The sequence below is a fragment of the Camelus dromedarius genome, chromosome 18 (assembly GCF_036321535.1).
Source record: "Camelus dromedarius isolate mCamDro1 chromosome 18, mCamDro1.pat, whole genome shotgun sequence".
Lineage (NCBI taxonomy): Eukaryota > Metazoa > Chordata > Mammalia > Artiodactyla > Camelidae > Camelus > Camelus dromedarius.
In genome coordinates this window covers 38,808,220-38,828,157 of record NC_087453.1, presented here as the reverse complement: position 1 = coordinate 38,828,157, position 19,938 = coordinate 38,808,220, and the positions used below count along the sequence as shown (strand labels likewise).

The following is a 19,938-nucleotide window of genomic DNA, read 5'->3' as shown; positions in this document are numbered from 1 at the left end:
AACAATTCACCCATTAAAATGTACAGTGGTTTTTACTCTATGCTCAGAATTGTGCATCCCATTCAATCTTAGAACATTTTCATCCCCCCAACAGGAAACCCCTTACGCATAAGCAGACATTCCCATCTTCCCCATCCTCCCACAGCCCCAGGGAGCCACTTTTCTCTCTCTGTGGGTTTGCCTCTGCTGGAAATTTCATGTAAATCGAGTTACTTCATGTAAGTGGAACCATCTATTGTGACTGACTTTTTCACACTGAGTAACGTTTTCAATATTTGTCCACGTTGTGGCCTGGGTCATTACTCTATGCTTTGCTATTGCTGAATAATATTCCTCTGTATGGCTGGGCCCCTCTGTTTACCCATTCATCACGTGATAGACATTTGTGTTGTTTCTGCTTTTTGGCTGTGATGAGTAATGGCACCGTGAATATTCCTGTAGGAGTTTTTATGTGAACATTTGTTTTCAGTTCTCTTACGTGTGTGCCCAGGAAGCAAAATTGCCTGGTTATTCAGAAACCAAATGTTCCACTCTCTAAGGACCTGCCAGGGGTTTTTCCAAAGTGGCCAGGCTGTGTTACATCCTCACCAGCAACGGCTGCGACCTCTGCATCCTCTGTGTCCTCATTAGTGCTTGTTACTCTTTTTTTGATTATAACCTATTGTAGTGAGTGTGAAGCGGTTTCTCCTAGTGGTTTTGACATGATTTCCCTTACAGCTAATGATATTGAACATCGTTTTGTTGTGCTTTTTGGCCATTTGTATATTTTCCTTGAAAAATGTTTTTCAGATCCTCTATTCATTTTTTAATTGAGTTGCTTTTTATTGTTGAGTTGTAGGAGGTTCTGTTTGTTCTTGTTTTTTTTTTTTTTTTTGGTAGATACAAATTCCTTATCAGATAAATGATTTGAAAAAATTTTCTCCTGTGTGTTGTTTTTTCACTTTCTTGATGGTGTCCTTTGAAGCAAAGTTTTAAAATTTGATGAACTCCAATTTATCTCTGTTTTCTTTTTCCTTGTGCTTTTGGGGTAATATTTAATATCTGAGGTATTTTATTTAAACTTTTATATATAAAATAACTTAATTATTAGGACCATTCTAGGAGACGGGTGTTGCTGTTGTTCCCAGTCTATGGATAGGAGACTGGGATGCAGAAAATTTCACTGACTTATCAGTGTCACAGCTACCCAGTGCTGTGGGAGTTCAGACCCTCATGTTTGTCCCCAGCATCTGTGCTCTTCACCACCATGCTCCACTCCTTCCTGGAATCGTTAATGAAAAAGTCTTTACTTTTTGATTTCTTGTTAGTTTTTGTTTTTCTCATTGGGGCCTCATCTCCTCATTTTCCTTAAAGAGATCAGTGTAGGTTTATTTTAGGTCTCATGTAGGCAGAAGCATTGCTATCAGTTAACTTCTTTATTACTCACTCCCCAGTGATGGCTGTTGCTAATTGACCTAATGAAGTCTTGCTTTAGTCTTTCCTTCTCATGACACTAACAACAGAGTCATGACTTACAGAATGCTCAAAGAAGAAAGTACTTGATTGATTTCATCTTGCTACCCAATCAAACCAATCAAATAAAACCCCCAGAGTTGACACAGACGGTAAGCCCTCCAGAAAAGGGTCACTGTCTTCCTTGTGTTTCATTTGTTTGGTCACAGTGTCTGGATAGTGCCTTGCTGTCCAGCAGTTTTGTTAGGATACCCTGCTCGTGAATCATTGTAAGGACAGAATTTTGACAATAGACTGTGCTGTTCATTTCACAAGGGAAAAGTTAATATAGAAATACTGCTCAGATATATTTTAAAATTAAGCTTGGAATTTTGAGAATAGTTCAAGAAACCATACAAAGATCTTTTTCACTAATTTTAGATCTATCTTAGACACATTATGGTTACATAGCAGTTTACCTTATCAAGTAGATTTGACAAAAGTTGTGTATTATTGATTATTTGTTTTAGTTGAAATATTCTACCTGGGATAAAATATTCAGTGACCATAAATGAACAAATATGTTTGTATTTCTATGCAACATGGGAGCAGACTTCATATGTTTCTATATAATATATATGACTGTGTGTTTTAATCTGTCTTTCAGTGTTTTTATAGTTTTTCAGCAATGTTGTAACTTTAGAATTATTCTAAGAAAATCACCCCAGATTCTAGTGCAGTTTGTACTGTGTATCCTGTCTTATGCATGGGATTCCACTGTCCCCTCAGGGAGGAATTTCCTTTTCTATTGAGTTAGTATCAGAGTTAAAGGAACTGTGACTTCTAGGCCTTTGCTCTCCATGTGTTTGCAGTTGGCTGTCAATCGTGATTTTCCCTTTCTTGAGTTTTCATTGTTCAATTAGAATTTTTGAAAATAACTATTAATATGTTGCATTGGTCTCCCTAGAAACTTGATGTGTTTGTGCTTTTCAGTTTTCAATTTATAAAAAATGTAAATACACTCTTGTTTTTAAGTAGTCCTTTTTCACTAGATATTTGTTTACCTCTTTATAGTTAAAATATTTTTCCCAATGATTGAATCGGTGTGCATGTTTTAAAAGATACCTTACTTTATATTTTTCTTATTGTAACAGTTATATTCATTGTAGAGAATTTAGAAAATACGGATAAACACAGTAATAACTTCACAATGGCCTCTAATCTCACCTAGAGATACAGTTGTAAGGTTTGAAATTGAGAATTACAAGTCCTCTCACATTGTTCTTCTTTTTCAAGTACATTTTGGTTACTGAAACCCTCGAATTCCCATATGAATTGTAGCAGCAGCTAGTCAGTTTCTGCAGAGGAGCCCGCAGGGATTGTGATCGAGACCACGTTGAATATACGGATCGTTCTGGGGAGCACTGCCATTCCAAGAGCGCTGTCTTCTGATCAAGGAATGTGCGTGGTTTGTCTGTCCAGGTATTTAGGTATTCTTTAATTTTTTTTTTAACAATGCTTTGAGTTTACAGAGTTATTTTACTTTTTTTTTTTTTTTTTGCCTTTATACTGAGGACAAGTGTGCCAGGTACCGGGATCAGAAGTGTATTTGAGCCCCGCCACTTGCTGCCACCATGGTCACTGCACTCTTGCTTCACCCGCTCTACAATCTTGCACAGAATAGGACCTCAGTAACTCTCTCTCTCTTGAATGATTATATGCTTGTTAGATGATGCTTGAGAGTCCGTGTAATGATTTCTTTTCCCCAGCCTTTCCCCACTTCTTTACTATGCCCCTTCTCTTCCTTTCCTCCAGCCTGGGTTTCAGTCTACCTGTGCATTGATTTTTCTTGTCTGTAGACACTTCCTTTCACTGGTTCACGATAATTTTACATGTGGGCTGTGGAAAATTGCTAGATGTCAAGAAAGAGCCAATCCATTGCATGCTAGTATTTTTAGAGTGTATTATTGTTTTATCGATTGAAATTAAATCAGGCTGACCCCCTGAGCCCTCCCCTGAGCTGTTTTCACCTTCCTACAGGTGACACTGCTCTGGTTGCTGAATGTGCCCTTTCCTCAGACTTCGTTTTGGAGTTAAGTCACCATCAGTGGAGCCCTCTCGTTAAAAGATGAAGAAAACATTTGCTCCTTCTCCCTGGCTGGGGACTTGGATGAGATGAGGTAACAGATAAAGAATGGAGCCCCACCTCATTCTAACACCCGCTCGTTCCATTCCTTTCTCCACGGAAAAAGAGTACAATTCAACACTATAAAGATTGATTGTGAGCAAATGAGATAGACAGGACAACCGATCATTTATTAAATATCCTTTCATGCCAGAAACAAATGTATCATACACACAAAAAGCACACAAAGCACGGTAGTACCGTGATTACAAACGTGGGTCCGAGTTCGAGTCCTGCTCTGGAGTGACCAGTCCTGTGAGATGGAGAACTGGTAGGTCGGCTTAGCCTCTCCTGGGCTTGTTTTCTGTCCTGCAGAGATGGGGCTCGCTAGGCGTCACTCCCCCGTAGAGGTGCTGCAGGGTGTAAATGATGCGCGTGGGCAGCCCGAGCACAGCTGCTCGTTCCTCGTAAGTGCAGGAGAGCATAGCTTTTGCAGTGATGGCTTTATGACCGCCCCGTGTAGACTCTCAGTGCTCCAAAGGGATGCCTTGTGGTTTGGAGTTGGGATTCTCATTTCTGTAAATACCCAAGGATTGTGGTATTGGGCTCTGCTGATTTGAATCTATTCTTTAGAAAGTACATATTGTAGATATATTTTTCAAGCATGTGTGCTTTTTTCTTTTATTATTTATAGTTCTACCCTCACTCTTGGTGTGACTTTTCATGGAATCCAGGAAACAGCCCTAAGCCACCTGCCTCTTCACTCTTCTCCGTGGCGGTTTTCTTCCCTGACTAGAAGGGGGTTCTGCATAGGAAATTTTCTTTGTTCCCCTTTTCTTGGAGTCTCTCTGTCTGCCCACCTCTCACCTGTCCATCTGTCCATTTCTCTACCCACTCATTCTTCTGACTTGTTCCAAAAAGCATTTCAGGCAGCTTACAGAAGAACAGATACCAAATATACAGGTGAGAAAATGGGGCCAAGTTCAGACAGTGAGGCTAGGAGGCGAGCCTGTGTGAGGGTGGCAGGCATGAGACACACGAGTCTGCCCTGTGACTTATAAGATCGACAGCAACAGTGTGCCTGAGGCTCCCAGCAGACACAGGGAAACAGGGTTTGTGGGAGGTGTTCACTGGCTGTGAAATAAATAAGTGGCTGAGGAGAAGCCCAGCCTTTCCAGCTACTAAGGCTTTGGAGAATATTTTGAGTGTCTTCAACATCAGAGTATTTCATCTTTTCTTTTGTCAGAGTTCTACATATAGTTGGTTACATTCTGTACCTGGAAATTTCTCCAAAACTTCTTCCCACGTGAGTCCCATGACTCGGGAATGGGGTGGTTCTGCTCATTGACGGGGGTTGGCCAGAAACCGAAAATGACAGCTTCAAAGGAGCCTGGGATTTGTCAGTTATGTTTTGTCAGTACTGTAGAGTTCAAAAAATGCTTTCACAGTATCTCTCCATCTGAGGCGGCAGCGTGCTCTCTTACCAGAATCAGGAGCTCAGGGCCACGGGATGGTGGGGGCTGACTGCACTGCCGACAATACAGCTGATCTAGTCACTGCAGGTGTGGTTCTTTTACGTAAGGCATTTCATGTTCTTTACTTGAATGTTTCAACAGGGAGTTAATTAACTGAGTCAATTAACATTTAATAAATATGATGCTTTGTTGAAAAGACAGTTATAGACAGAATATAAGCTCTGAAGCCTTTAAAAACGGTTTCATTACTGAAATTTCATTAGGGGAGATACACAGTTTATCTTATTTATGCCTCTCTTTTAAAGTAACAAAGAAACAAGACAGAAAAGGCAGAGGATGGTTTCTGTTCTTCCTTTCTGCTTGCAGGTGCCCTCACCTCCAGTAGCATCCATCCAGACAGCAGAACTGACACTGGCCATGCTCAGAAATGCCTCAGCCCTGAAGACACAAGTGACAAATAGAAGGGGGCCACGCCCTGTTACAGCAGGTGCTCTCACTTTGTGGATCCTTATGTAACTGAGCGGTGTTAATCAGGATTGCCTGTTCTACATTGTGTGGCGCTGCTCCAGTGTCTCCTATTTACTTGTTTCTGTAAGTATTCATGTAGTATTCCCCACTGCGTGGTACTAAACGTCTAAGAATGCTTTTTTCAGATGAAAAATAATATGCATTTAATATAATATGTCTGAAAAAGGGGGCAAAAGAGTCTATCCTGGTCCCACTACTCAGAGATAATAATTAACAATTTAACATTTATTTTCTGTTCTTTTCGTCAGTGTGTATCATCTCTGTCATAAAAACCAGTGAGCACTCTGTCCCTGTTTACTGTTCGGAGACCTCCACTTTGCTTTCGACTTATTACATGTTTTTCTACAATATTCTATCTCCCCTGGCATGATTTTTAAAGACCAGTGTAGCATTCTGTCTTATGGAGGCATCGTCCATTTTACTTCGGACTTAAATAAACTTTTAAATTCCAAGTATACTTAACTGAAATACTGAAAAGAGAACTGTGGTGGTACAGGAAGGCCCCTAACTCCCTTCCCATTATTTCCTGAGAGTAAAAGCTGTTGAAAATTTGGTATATATATTTCATGACCTTTATGCCTATGAGATACATATATATACACATATGAGAAATCAATGTATAGGTGTGTGTATATATGCTTTATTTAAAAATGAGACCATACTATATGTTTTTCTGCAGCTCGCTTTATTCACTCAGGGGTATATCATGGACGTCCTCCCACTCCAGACTCACCCGGTCCTTTCAGATAGATTGGAGGGGTCTCCTGATGTGCGGGTGTCGTCTCTTGTCCACGGACACATTTGGTGGGAGAGTGCTGTGGACAAGGCCCAGGACCACGGCGAAATGCCTGCTCCCTCAGCGCCCGCAGCTCGCCTTGATTTACTGCATCATTGTCTTGATGGTGGGCAGTTAAGTTTTCTCCATTTTCCACTGTCAGAAAGAATGTTTGAGTTGCATCCTTCTTGTACAGACATTCCTGTGATCTTGTATGTGTATTCCTTTAGTTAAGGCTTCTGGAAATTTAGTCCCTGGATGTGACATTTACATTCATCACAGACTCCTTTCAAGTGACTAGAAATTCCTTCTCCATTGGGGAATGAAAAAATGCACAATTACTTATGTAACCAATTCTCTATCGCTGGATATGATTTCACTTCAGTTTTTCTTCCCACCTTTGTAAACAGTGCTGTGTAAATGCCCTGATGGGTACATCTTTTTGGACTGATATTTTTTTCCTAAAGGAAACGATTCCAGAAGTGGAGTTGAGTCAGTGTGTATGTACGTTTTTCAGAGCTTACAAATCCATTGATACGTCATCCTCTGAAAAAGTCGCTCATGATTTGTTCTCCCACAGATGGACACTAGCTAGAATATCTTAAAAATATTTGCCAATATGATAAGCAAAAGTGTTTTTTCATTGTTTTTGTTTGCATTTCATGACCAATGAAGTTTTGAGCATTTTTCACTCATTAGCCATTTGACTTTTTTAAAATGAATGATTCCTTTTGTCCTTTGCCCACATTTAAGTGAGGGAGATTCTTGTTGCTTTGTGACAGCTTTTTGTATGTTATGAAAATTAACTTCATGAATTCATCAACATGTATCACAGAGCTTTTTCTTGTCATTTCTTTCCTTTCATTTTGTTCAGGAAGTTTTTTGACTTTTGTTGTGGCTCAAACTATTCTTAAGATAGTAAATGTCTTCCTTATGGGTTTTATCTTTGACATTATTCTTAGAAATACTCTCTTATAATGGAATAAATCTCTTCTGTAGGTTTTTTTAATCTCTAAGATGGAGATTATAATAGTACATGTTATAGTGAGGAGAAGTTGAGTTAATAAGAGCAAAGAGTTGTATTTGCTGTTACTAGTACTTTTTAATATTTACATCACTATCTGCAATTTATCTTGTGGTCATTATGACAGGAATAGAATTTATTCTTTCCAGGTGATTCTCTGTCCCAGGACAATTATTGAATTCATAATTTTCTCTTTGATTTGAAATCCCACCTGTACAAAATACTTACATACACTAGAGTCTCTTTTTGAGCTCATGGTTCCCTTCTGTCAATCTCCTTTCCTTACTCCAGCACCATATCTTACATACTGTAAAAATTTATTTAATAACTGGCAGTATGATTTTTTTTGATTCTTTTCTTCCATCCCAAAATTTCTTGTCAAGTATTATGACTTTATTATTCCTGAAGAATTCCAAAATATTTTGTTCAAGTTAAAAAAAATCAGATTGGAATTTTCATGGGATTTTTTAGTAAGTTTTGAATTATTCTTAGGAGAACTTACATCTTTACAAAACTGCTTTTCTCCATGCAATATGTTTATGTCTCTACATTCATACCTCTTACTTTAACCCTCAGTACAGTCCTGAAGTTTCTCCATTTAGAATATGGGCATTATTTTTGAATTTATTCCAGATTATTGTTTATGTTTTTGTTAATTTTGTAAGTGAGAATTTTTTGCTATTATATTTTTAAATGCTTAAAACTGACATTTAGAAAGGAAGATTCGGTTTGTCAATACTCACTTTGTAACTTGTCATTTAAAATTGTAAGTATTAAGTACTTGTTCCAGAATCCTTTCTTTTCTGTTTTTAAAAATTTGTTTCCAAGATTCTCAAAATGGTCATAGCTAAGAAGTATAGGTGGGGAGACAGATGGAGAGAGGTAGTGTGGCTCATGTACAAACTGTGAGCACTTTCATGGCTGCCTTTAGGCTGGAGAAGCCACAGAAGAGCCCAGGTTAGACCAGGGATGGCTTTTTATGCACTTGAAAGCCAGCTTTCCTGCCTGTATGGTGAAGCCTTGTGGGCGTGGCAGGTAGATGATCAAGGTCTGATCAAGGTCATTGGCTGCACAGAGCGCTGTGTCTGTGAGAACTGGAGACCATCGCCATGGGAAATGCTTGGCACCAGGAACACTGCAGGGGAGCTGGGGAGCCTGTGTGTTAAGGATTTTCCAGCACTGGGAGTGGGAAGAGCAGACTCTGCATTCAGGTCTGAGTTTGAATTCATCCTCTCTTGTTTACTGGTCCTCTGACTTTTGTCAAGTTATACATCCTCTTTGAACTCCTGTTTTCTTGTCTCTCAAAACAGGAGAATTACAGCCTGCTGCTAGAGTGTTTGATCAGTGTAAATGATTTGTGTCTATAAGATGCCACGTACAGTCACAATCTCAGTGAGAAATGGGCTGTCGCCTCTTCTTCTGCAACTCAGTGCTCAATAAGACATCGGGGGAAAGCCAGTCCGTAATTTGTGTGTGATGCAAGTAGGAACAAAATTAATGCATTTCCTTTCCTTAGCAGTATTCTTACTTCTTTGCTTCATTTACCTCTTTCCTCCTTTACTCTCCCCTTTCACCTCCTCCACCAAAAGAGACTGATTTTGTCTCAGAACACTAGATTCAAATTACTTTAAATGTTGGCTCATCCCCATGAAATCACAGTGACATTAAAAAAAACCTGTACATGTCCCAGACATGATTATATTTGATTTAAACACACACACACACACACAATCAGGCTACCTCCCATTTGCTGAGGGAGAAGGACCACTTTTTCTGAGTTTTCATTCACTGAGCGTGAGAGCAATGTCTCTTAAGCAGAAATTCGCCTGGCTTCTTGCATGGTTTTTTAAATTGGATTTCTGCTTTGTGTCCACAGAAATATTCTCCTATTAGAAGAGGGGAAGTGGAGACATAGATATTCTGCTGAGATATTGGTGTCATCATATTTGAGTTGGAAAGGACTTACGACAGCATAGAGTCGTAACTTTTTATGGGTGAGAATCCATGATAGTGTAACTTGGACAAGAACCCGGGTCTTCTGTCTTCATGTCCACGCGGATGAATAGGCAACTGGGTGGGGGATGGCAGGGATCCTTGCTTGAGTTCCGGGGTCTTGCTAGTTTCCATTGTTCAGCTGCCTTTAGTTTATGTCCATGTGGCCTCTCATGGGAAGGTCACTCTATCCTGATAGATTGAGTTTCTAATCAGCAAAAAGGTCTGGACCCACTCATGGTTCCCAGAGATTTTCTGCTGACCTGCTGACACTTTATATACATGAGACCTAAGAAACTGCTGGATATAAAATCCTTATTGTTATCATTTGCCCTCGAGTTCCACAGGAATGGGGTGCTGTCTCAGGTTGTCTAAGGCCAGCTCTGAAAAAAGATAGGGTGATAGGCTGTGCAGCTGGACACTCCCCAGTCGAATGGGATTTCCACCTTAGTTTTTAGAATCAGGCAGATTAGTTCAAATCTTGCCTTTACCAGTTATTAGCTTTGTGACCTTGAGGAAGAAACTTTACATTTTTGGGGACAAATTTTCTTTATCTGTAAATAAGTTCAGTATTTATTTTAGGGTTTTTGTTTTAGAATTGAATGAGCTAATTCCCTCATTTATTCCTAAAATACTGATCACATGGTTCTATGCTGGTGACTTAGTGGTTGATTACTAAGGGACTCAGTAGTGAGAATGTGGGTGAGGCTCCCTGGATAATAGAGCTTATATTCCAGGATATGCTTGTAAAAGACTGGATTGCAGTGGATTTTTAGTAAATGTCCATTCCTTTCCTAATCCCCATTGATTGTGTATATATCTTTATACTAATATATAAACAATTTTTTATTGCAATTTAAGTCTTTTTGTAGTATTTAAAGTATGTAGCTATCACAAAAATACGTGAAATAAAATGATTTGACTTTTATTTTCTTTTCAATAAGCAAAACAAAATAAAATAGAAAAGAAAAGAAAAAGTTTTGAAGGAGTAGAAATAATTTTATTTCCGTGGAATCAACTCCCTATGTTAGGTTTTTTAGTTGTGTTGTTAAACAGCATATAAAATTGATAGGTTGTGACTTCAGTGTTGATAGCTAGGTGAGTGTAGTTTCTTTTTGTGGTTGTCTTTGATGAATTATTTGCACTAGATCATAAATAATGTGCATGTTACATATTGGAAATGAGGAAACAGTGGAGACATACTGCCTCCAATGCAGTCATTTTGTTACCGAGTCCAAACTCATTCTGCTCACCGAATGACAGGCCAATAAACTGAGAGATGAGGCGTTGGAGCAAGGAATAGTGACTTTATTTGCAAAGCCGGCAGACCCAGAAGATGGCAGACTGATGTCCTGGAGAACCATCTTCCCCAAGTCAGAATTGAGTCTCCTTTTATACTAAAAAGGGGTGGGGCTGCGGTTGGTTGTTGGAAACCTCTTGTTGTATGAATTGCTTGTCCTTTGAATCCGCTCTTCTTGCAGCTGTCCATGTGGATCAAATCATGTTGCCCCTGAAAAACCTCCAAAAATAAAACAAAGTTATTCTCTATTTTGCAACTTGCCATCTCTACATAAGTGCAGATGAGTTAGCATCCTTCAAGATCACGGCCAGGAGAAGACGCTGTCCTGGATATTTCAGTCTAAAGGCAACTTTCTTTTACAAATGGTGCAGAGATAGCAAGTCTGAGCCTAGAAAACAGGGCACAGGCTTAAAGCCAAAGGAACAGACCTAACATGGGGTCAAAATTGTTCTTTTCTATTACAATTCCCTTTTCCGCTTCATAGATAATTTTAGTAAGAAACATGAGCAATTTTGTATTTTTGCTTCTAAATAACCGATAAGTGGGCCAACTATATTTTTGTGAGCAGGGATGCTGTGCGGGCATAGGGGTCACAGCAAACTCTTGTTGGTGGTGGCCGACCCTGGAACATGTCTGATGCCCCGTGAGTGTTGGTGAGGGTCCCCCTAGCCAGCGGCTCTCTTCAGGAGCCAGCATATTGGCATTGATATCTGGAGACCTCATTTTCGGCTGCAGGAAATTTTTTAGATACTGTGATTGAAAAATCACTCCAGCTGGGGATAATTAGGGAAAAAAGGAAAAGGAAAAGGGTTTGGAGTAGAGTAGAAGAGAAGGACATCAGATCACGGAGCCTGAGTGCTTGGCAGCGGGGCTTCGGGGGAGAGGGGAGCAGACGTGGGGAGGTGCCTGGCCCCGGAACCAGCTCCTGCACCTGTCCCCGTGCCCAAGCCACATAGCTTTTAATTGGGCCACCTCTCTGGGCTGGATGTCACCCTGGACAGAACCTTGAGAATCGAAGGTAAGGGGTGGGCAGCACTCACCTAGGGGGTCACTGTGGATTTCGGTCAAGTCCACAGTGCCTTTTCTGGTCATGTGTCTTCACTTGTCCTTTATCTCAGGATCTGAGGAGGAGGAGAAAGGAACTCAGGTAGAGATCCAGGAAGATATCCGACTGTATTAAGAGAGGACAGACACAGTGACACTGGGAGCGAGGACACTTGCAGCAAAGTAAAATTACTTCACAACTATTGCTTCAGAGCTGCAGGTGTGAGAGAGCCTAAGCCTGTCTCAGAGTGCAGGGGACAAGCAGAAAGGAATGCCAAAATTTCCACTGAAAATTGAAATTATGTTAAATAGCCTGCTACTGTTGCTTGTATCACTTGAATGAATGCAGGCATATTTCTGTGGGAATTTATAGGTTCACTCAACCCCACCAGCCCCTCTTGCCCCCATCGGGGATGGCATTTCTCAAACACAGTGCCCCTCCTGCTTGGGTGGGCCATGCTGCGTGTCCTCGACTGGGGCCGGGCTGCTGCAGGGCACTGAGTCCCCGAGGTGCGGCCTGGGAGACACGACAGGAGTATCTCTGCTCTCGACTGAGGGCCTCCTTTTCCCCCTGCAGTGTAAGAATGCCGGTGACTGAGTTAGAAGCATGCTCCCAAGCTGTCCGTGTCCTTGTCATTCAGAAGCGGACCCTGGAAGCTTCCGAATTTCTCCAGAATGCGTTCTACATTCACCTTCGACAGGTGAGTGTATGTCTTTACACAAGTGGAGGAATTACTGCCGTTTTCCTGGAACTTACTCACCACTAGTCTATCTGATTTTTCTGTGCTAGGATTCAGTATGGCCTGCTAAAATATCTGGAGTCAGATCTTGAAACACTGATGAAGAGGATCATTTATTTTATTTCTATATATGATAGCCTTTTACTTTCAAAATTCAGAATTTTTGGTTCTTTCAGGAATTTTTAGGGGGTTGGCGAAACAACTTTGCTCTTACCATCTTTGAGACCTGTTGCTTTGTGCCTCTCACCTGTCTTCTGTCACTTGTGAGGCGATTACATTTGTGACCCTGTCCGGGTTGTTCATGTTATAAAACATATAGTCTGTAAAAGTACAGTCCCTTTTACTCCGAAGACATTCCACAAATACTACTAAAACCTGGGTGTGGTTTTAAGAAGACAGAATCATTAGAACATGTACTTGCAGGTTGCTAGTGCAAAATCCCCAAATCAATAGTCTAGCTCAACATCTAAAAATCTTTCTAATCTACCTTGGATTTGTATGGATAATTGAAGCAGTTTGCTAAGAACTCAAGACCAGGGTTAGAATACAGGCTGGTGTAGCTCAGCAGGTCCTCATGAGCCAGTGCTGTGCCAGAGGGCGGGGCTGAGGGGGAGAGGGCGGGGCCTTGGGGAAAGGGGAGGGCCAAGAATGAGGGGTTCCTGCCGTTCCTGAGCTCAAAGTTTCATGGCAAACACCTTCACCAGGTGAAAAACTTGGAGTTTCTTCTAAGAACAGTAGGTTTGAAAAGAGTCATAAAAGCACGGGAGTGACAATATCCCATTTGTGTCTAGTATGGGAGAGCGGCTCTGGGGCCACTTGGGAGACTCGTGAGTCCAGGTGTGCAGTGTTGGTGGCTTCCACCTGAGCGGTGGGACAGTCAGTGGGACAGTCACTGGGAAAAAATGAACAGACTTTAGGCATGTTTAGATGGTAAAAAGGAAAGGATGAATGATGTCTGTGAAGGTAGGATGGAGTAAGGCCCAGGTTTCTGGGTGGATTAATGAGGTAAGTGATGGTCCTGCTGTGCTCTGAGGAGGGAAAGCTGCAGAAGGAGCTCTGGGGGAAAACTGATGAGTTCAGCTGTGGGAAAAGTGAAAGGCTTTTCGATGTGTGCTCTGGGAGCTCAGGTGAGAGCAAGTAGCGAGTAGCGGGAGGGGAGAGAGACTGTCAAATCATTTTGTGAGCATACAAATAATTATGATTACTGATATACTTACACCTCTACATTGTGGATTTAAAACCCATTAACATTTTGCTATATTGACTGCAGAGGTTCCTAATTTTTTTTAACAGAAATAAATAGAAACAAAATAGCGGAGTTAAAGAACATCATAGAGTTGATGTGTGTCCTTGTATGTATTTTGATACCTCATCTGTTTATAACCATAATCTATAAAAAGTTAACTAGTTTAGCATAAGAGTTAAACAGAGGGACGTGACACACAGTGTTGGGGCTTGAAGATGATCTTCTCAGGCAAATTATGTCGCCTCTCTGTGCCTTAGTTCCATCTTCTGTGACTGCCCCCGGGCCCCTCATCACAGCTGATTTCCTAGACTAGATGTTGGGAAGGAGGCTGCTGAAGGGAGTAAGAAGTGGCAACTGCTAGGGACACTGAAGAGAGACACAAAAAGTGATTAAAGCTGATAAACTCAGTACAAACATATACTCTCAAAAGAGAAAGAATCCCGCAGTGTTTTGAGCCACTTAGCGTAAGGGAAACAAAACCACGTGGACCCAAAGCTCTTGAGCATGTGAATATTGTGGGTGGGAGGGTGTCATCAGAAAAGGGTTGAGAAAAGTCCTTTTGGTTTCCCTTGACGTTTCCAGTAAGGATGGGGAGCAGAAGAGAAAACCCCCTGCTTCACAGTGGAAGCTGCTGTTTTGTGCAAAACTGACCAAAGGTTGGAGACCAGTCATCAGCGGTGCTGGCAAATGAAGAGACCTCGGGATTGGGTGGGGCACTTGCTGCGACTTCCAGGTGACCTGCTGGCTGGGGGCTGTGAGGCGGGCAGTAGGTTTGCAGGGTGACCCGGGCATAATCCCTGGCTCTGAGGCTGCTGGTCTGACTAGCAAACCTGGGCACCCGCAGTCCTAATGGGGTAGCTCGGGATGTGGCCTGGGACACCTGCCATGCTGAGGACGAAAAGAGGGCTTCCCTGAGGAGGTGTCCCTGCGGAGAGTGGAAACGCCCTCCTGCAGGGGAGGAAGAGCCTCTGAGCAGGGTGCTGGGTGCACAGGCAAGACCACCCTGAGCACGGAGGGTTTGGGGTGCCGGAAGTCACACAGTGGCCCGAGCAGCCTTGTTCCTGAGAAACTAGAGGGAGAAGAGGCTGAAAAGTCAGGCTAGGGTCAGACCCTGTGGTGGGTTATGAGTGACAGTAAAGGACTGGTCCGGCAGGCACGAGAGAAACCTGTGGGTGTCCCAGCGGGCGCATCACACCGGAGGGTGTAGCTGAGTTACAGACTTTGCCACTTATTAGCTGTGTGAGTTTGAGCAAGATCACTCCACCTCTCTCTATACTGCTCTGTTGGCCTGCTCTCCACGGAGGACACTAGGGGTCAGCAGAGCATGCTGGAGGGCAGGCAGCCCGCCATGCTGCTGCGGGGTGTTCTCCCCAGCACGGCACTCTGCTGAGTTGACTCTTCTGTGAGTTTTTTTGCCAGATGAGCAGACAGGAAATTAATGAGTTCTGGTGGGATTGTATAATGACAGGAAGAAAGAGGGTCCCGTAGTTTTTCTGGACTAGAACATGCTTTTGGTTCCTGATCCAGTGTGTTCCATTACAGAATTGATGAGTTGTGTCTATTCTGGGACTTGTTGACTGAAAGAAATGTGTAGCCTGAAAGTTGAGAGTTATGCTTTATTTGGCGGGAGGACTCGAGGCGGGATGACAGCCTTCAAATCTGTCTGAGGGACTGCTCCCAAGAAGTAGGGGAGGAGCTAGGATTATATAGGAACTTTACAACAAAGACCAGGGAGTTGGAAGAATAAAAGATTGCTTGTTATCTAAAGAAATCCAGGCATCTCAAGTTCAAGAATTTAGTGATTTTCTTTGTATGGGAGGAAGTAAACATTTTGGCTCATTGAATTCATTCCTTTTACAAGCACCTAGTTATCTAGGGCCAGTATTCTGTCCTTTCTTATTCTGAGTCCCCTCAGAGGGCACCAGTCTGAGTGGCTGCCTAGGCTGAGCTATAGGCCTGTCCTCCCTGGGAGATGGCGGGAGCTGCTGATGACTTGTTTTCAGCATTCTTTGTTTACTGACATGGTTGCAGTATTTTCATTCACATTGTAGTATTTTCATTCACAGTGCTCCCCCTTGGTCCTAAATTCGACCAATATTTTGAGAGACATTTCATGACCAATTTTGTCCCAGGGTACTATGAAGGCTCATTCCTAGTTCAGGTTGAAGAAACTTCTGACCTGCCATTCAAGGTTTTAGGTGTTTTTATCAGGCCCTGTTGATACTAAAAGTTCTCTGGATGGCCTGTCTTACTAGTCTGTTATGATCCAGGAAATGTTTACCCTTCGTTGCTCATTCCCATACCTAGAATCACACTGTTATAATTATTTTATGCAGGGTTATAAATTTTATGTATTTCTTCAATATGATTTGCCATCATCAATCTTGTTGTAGGCCTAGCTACACTTTGGGAAATGTAAGAGAAAACAATCTTATAAAATAGACAGGATATAAGTAATACAGCTAGTAACGTTAATAAAGTCACGATTAAGAATTTAATAGTCGGGAAGTTATATTTTTGGGTTAAAATTTTTCTTGTGTTTCTGACTGAGTTTGAGTGATCTTACGAGAAAGTTCGTATTTATGCTCAGGCTTCGAGCAGGTATTAATTGGCCAGGTGAGGTCTCCCACCTTGTAAGATCATCAGTGGCCTAAACAGAACTATAATTTCCTTTTTAGAATAACGTTTCTGAGGGCTATCTACTTAGAGCCTTGGAGTAGGGAAACCCACCAAGGTAACACAGAAGTACTAGACATAGGTAATTTACCATAAACTTAACAATTGGAGTAGTTCATAATCAAAGGTAGGAGAAATTATCAAAGTAATTGGTATACAGGCCTGGTCTGGTGTCTTGGGTCAGCTGTCTACCTCATATGTCATCGTCTTCTCATCCTGGCCTGGTAGCTTTTTCTCCATTTGGGCATTGTTTTAAGGTGAGCAGTGCTCTATAGGCCAGTGCGCTGCAGGGGCTCTTTCTGATTGGAAATGAATCAGAAAGTCAGTTTCCTTCAGCTTTGCTGTGTATGGTCTAGTTAAGAGTACCTGATAGAGTCCTTCCATTCATGTTGGAGACAGTTTTTTAAGTCATGCCTGTTCCAGTATGTATAATCCCCTGGCCGCAGGTCATGGGGCATTGGATCTTTACCCAAGGATATATTACTAAGTTTCAGAAAGAAACATAGAGTGTCCTTTTAATAATTCAATTAAACTTTGCAGCAATGTAACATAACAGCAAGGAATGATCTGGGAAGTGTCTTACTAAATATAGACCTCAATTAACAAAACGAGAATTTAATATCCACTAAAATATAATCTTTTTCTCTCTAAAGTTCCCTCATTTTTATCAAATATAGTTAAATCAAGGTGAATTTGTTTACAAGTTAAGTCTGATTATTTGATCATATAGGCTTTTTTAAATTGGCTGTGTTGGAACTTTTAATAAGGACTTTTAAGCTAGAATGTTAATAAGGTTTGCTAAGGCCAGGAAAGCCCCGTCAAGGGCTTGTCATAGATTTCTGCCTAACAGATTTAGGTAAATTCTTTTCTTTTTGAAGTCCTTAAAATACCTTGAGGTTCCTATACCTGTTAGGAGACGATCTTCCTAATTTATCTCATAGAGCCACTGGGGACCTTAAAGATTTTAGTCTCTTGAGGGATCAGATAGAGAGAAAAGATAACTGTTCTAAGTCTGCTTACATAGGTATAATTTATCAAATTGACGTGAATCATAACTATTTTAAGGAGAAGAGTTTATGTCTGGTAAACAGGTTAAAAGCCAGAAGTATTTCAGACAAAATCAAATATTGTAATCATATTCATCAGTTTACTCAGTCCCATGTAACTAATTCTTTTAATCAGAGTTTTCATTAGACATTTAAAATTTCTTACCCAGTTTATTTCAGTGCTATAGTTTGAAATTTATTAGAAATCAGTAAATCTCCTTGAAGAGAGAGTATTTTGCAAAATCATCAGAAGAAAACAATTACCTGCCTATAAATGACAACAGAATTAACAGCATGGTTAAACAACATTACACTGTAATCTATAAAGAAACCTGGTCACAATAACCAGAATTATGACTGGTAACATTTCAGATATACCAGAACTTTAGGGAGTCCATATAATTTCTAGAATATCTATATTAATAATATTTTCTCATACAATATAACCTAGGAAGATTTATTATTCATTTGACAATACTTCCCATGTTAGTTAACATGCCAAATGAAACTTACTACTTTAAAATCTCTCTTTGAGATGTTTCAGGGACCCTTTGTAGCATCCCATAGTTAACTGGAGACTAAAAGAATTTTAATGAGAAATTGATATTTGGGGAGCTTGTTAAAAGTTTTCAAAACACTTGGTCAGATAAACGTATAGATCACTGTAAAGTAGTACTTACTCATTAACAAGAAAATATTTCAAAGGTAAAGGCACAACAGATCACTTAAGTCACATAAGAAGCTTTACAATTTGTTACTGAAGGTGGATTAATATTTTAAGAAAATTTTATCCCCTTAACAGAAAGAAAACCAAATCTAGTCTTGTACCAGCTTACTTCTAAGATTCATTTACTTTGCCCAAATTGATTCTAAACTTAGCCAATTCCGACCACGTACAAAACTCTTTTCTCAGGTTCCTCTTCCACAAGCCTTCCACAGATTTCTATACTCGTATTAGTGTGTCCCTTATTTTTTCTTCCATTCAGAAGTAACCAGATTCAGGACAAAGTCACTATTTTTCATTAACAAAATATAATTCCATTCCTTATATCTTCCTTTACATATTTATCTTAGCTTCCTAGGATACTGAGATCTTTCCCTTAATAATAGAGACTATTTCAGAGTGGCACCAAGCATTTATTAATATTTCTAAACACCTTTAGTTTCTCTGTAAGAGGAAGTCATATGTTAAGTAATTCATATTTCAATCTTATTTTATCTGAAAATGGTATAGCTATTAAATAAAATCCTATCATTTAACTTAATTTAGCACAACTCTAGAATTTAGATACCAAACATTTAGAGATTATCTTAAGCATACATTTTAAATATATATTTTAAAAAATTTACCCAAAACTCTCATCTCATTTGCATTTAATTTACTTCAAATTTTATCACACCACATTACTATTATTTTTTTTTTGACAAATCTGTAACAGATATAACAGGATCTTATCTGACTTTCATTAAACCTTGGTACAGTAAAGGTATTATACTTAATATTGATGACTTTAAAGATGTCTATATTAATTAGAACATACTTAAACTAAACAATACCAAGTGTTATCTTAATATTGAATATTTTCCAGTTCACGTGAACCTGAAGGTCAACTTAGTCAGTTTTTATTTTAAAAATACTTAATTTGTAAGCTATTACTTTTTACGTTAATTAAGCAGAGCTCTTTGACTTTTTTTTTTAACAGTAGAAATATCTCACATCTATAATGTGTACTCAGGCTTATAAACAGACAAAAGCTAGAGATCTCATAGCTTCACTTTAAAACTTACTTATAAGATAGGTATAATAATAGTTGGAGTAAAGTGAATTTGCTTCCTCAAATCACTAAGGCTTACTATTTATGAAACAGACATTTAAGATTTCTTGACAAAGTCTGAAGGACCCATCAGAGTTCTGAGTTCTAAAATGCCAAAAATTTCTTTGGCCTTAAGTTTTATCTCATTGAGCTGATTAGGCTCAGTCCTAGGTCACTGTTTGCTGTATTTACATTTCTGATCTGCAAGACAAAGACACACGCTTCCAGTTCCCCAGAGAACTGCTCTGTCACGCAGGCCCAATTGTATCTCCTTATTTGGCTTTTTTGTATCAGTGAGAAGAGCTGTAAACAAAGAATTCCATGTTTTAAAACTTTAAGGTTCAATTTATCTTGTCTTCCAAAGCTTGCATAAGGCATTTAGTAAGGTCTCTTTTCCTTGAGTTATAAGTTAAACCCAGGGTAAACCTCTTATTATATTTTTCTATTAGCCACTGAATATTAGTTTTTAGTTTTACATTATATTGGACGGCTCATGTAACTCTATTGGTTTCCTTTATTTTGTTCAATTAATATTTTCTGAGGGACAGAAATGTGCCCAGCCTTGTAATACCAAGAAGGGGAAGCTTTTTTCCATTGAAACATCTATCCCACAACATAATTAAGCAAAAACTTTATATAAAGTCCATTTAAACATACCAATTTTACAAACTTTATCTCAAATTTATTAACACTTATACCTTTAATTTAAATATTTGTTAGGT

The 19,938-nt window shown here is 40.0% G+C and overlaps 1 long non-coding RNA gene across 2 annotated transcripts in view; it reads left to right on the top strand.

Moving 5' to 3' along the window:
* Nucleotides 1-19,938, top strand: part of LOC135318535 (uncharacterized) — a 60,144-nt gene that overhangs the window by 24,112 nt on the left and 16,094 nt on the right. The window contains exons 2-6 of one of the 2 annotated variants that reach the window (XR_010376677.1): nucleotides 2,728-2,913; nucleotides 3,472-3,611; nucleotides 4,803-4,862; nucleotides 5,398-5,622; nucleotides 12,272-12,395. This is a non-coding gene — a long non-coding RNA (uncharacterized LOC135318535). The remainder of the gene's footprint in view (nucleotides 1-2,727; nucleotides 2,914-3,471; nucleotides 3,612-4,802; nucleotides 4,863-5,397; nucleotides 5,623-12,271; nucleotides 12,396-19,938) is intronic. The other variant, XR_010376676.1, reaches the window with a different exon arrangement.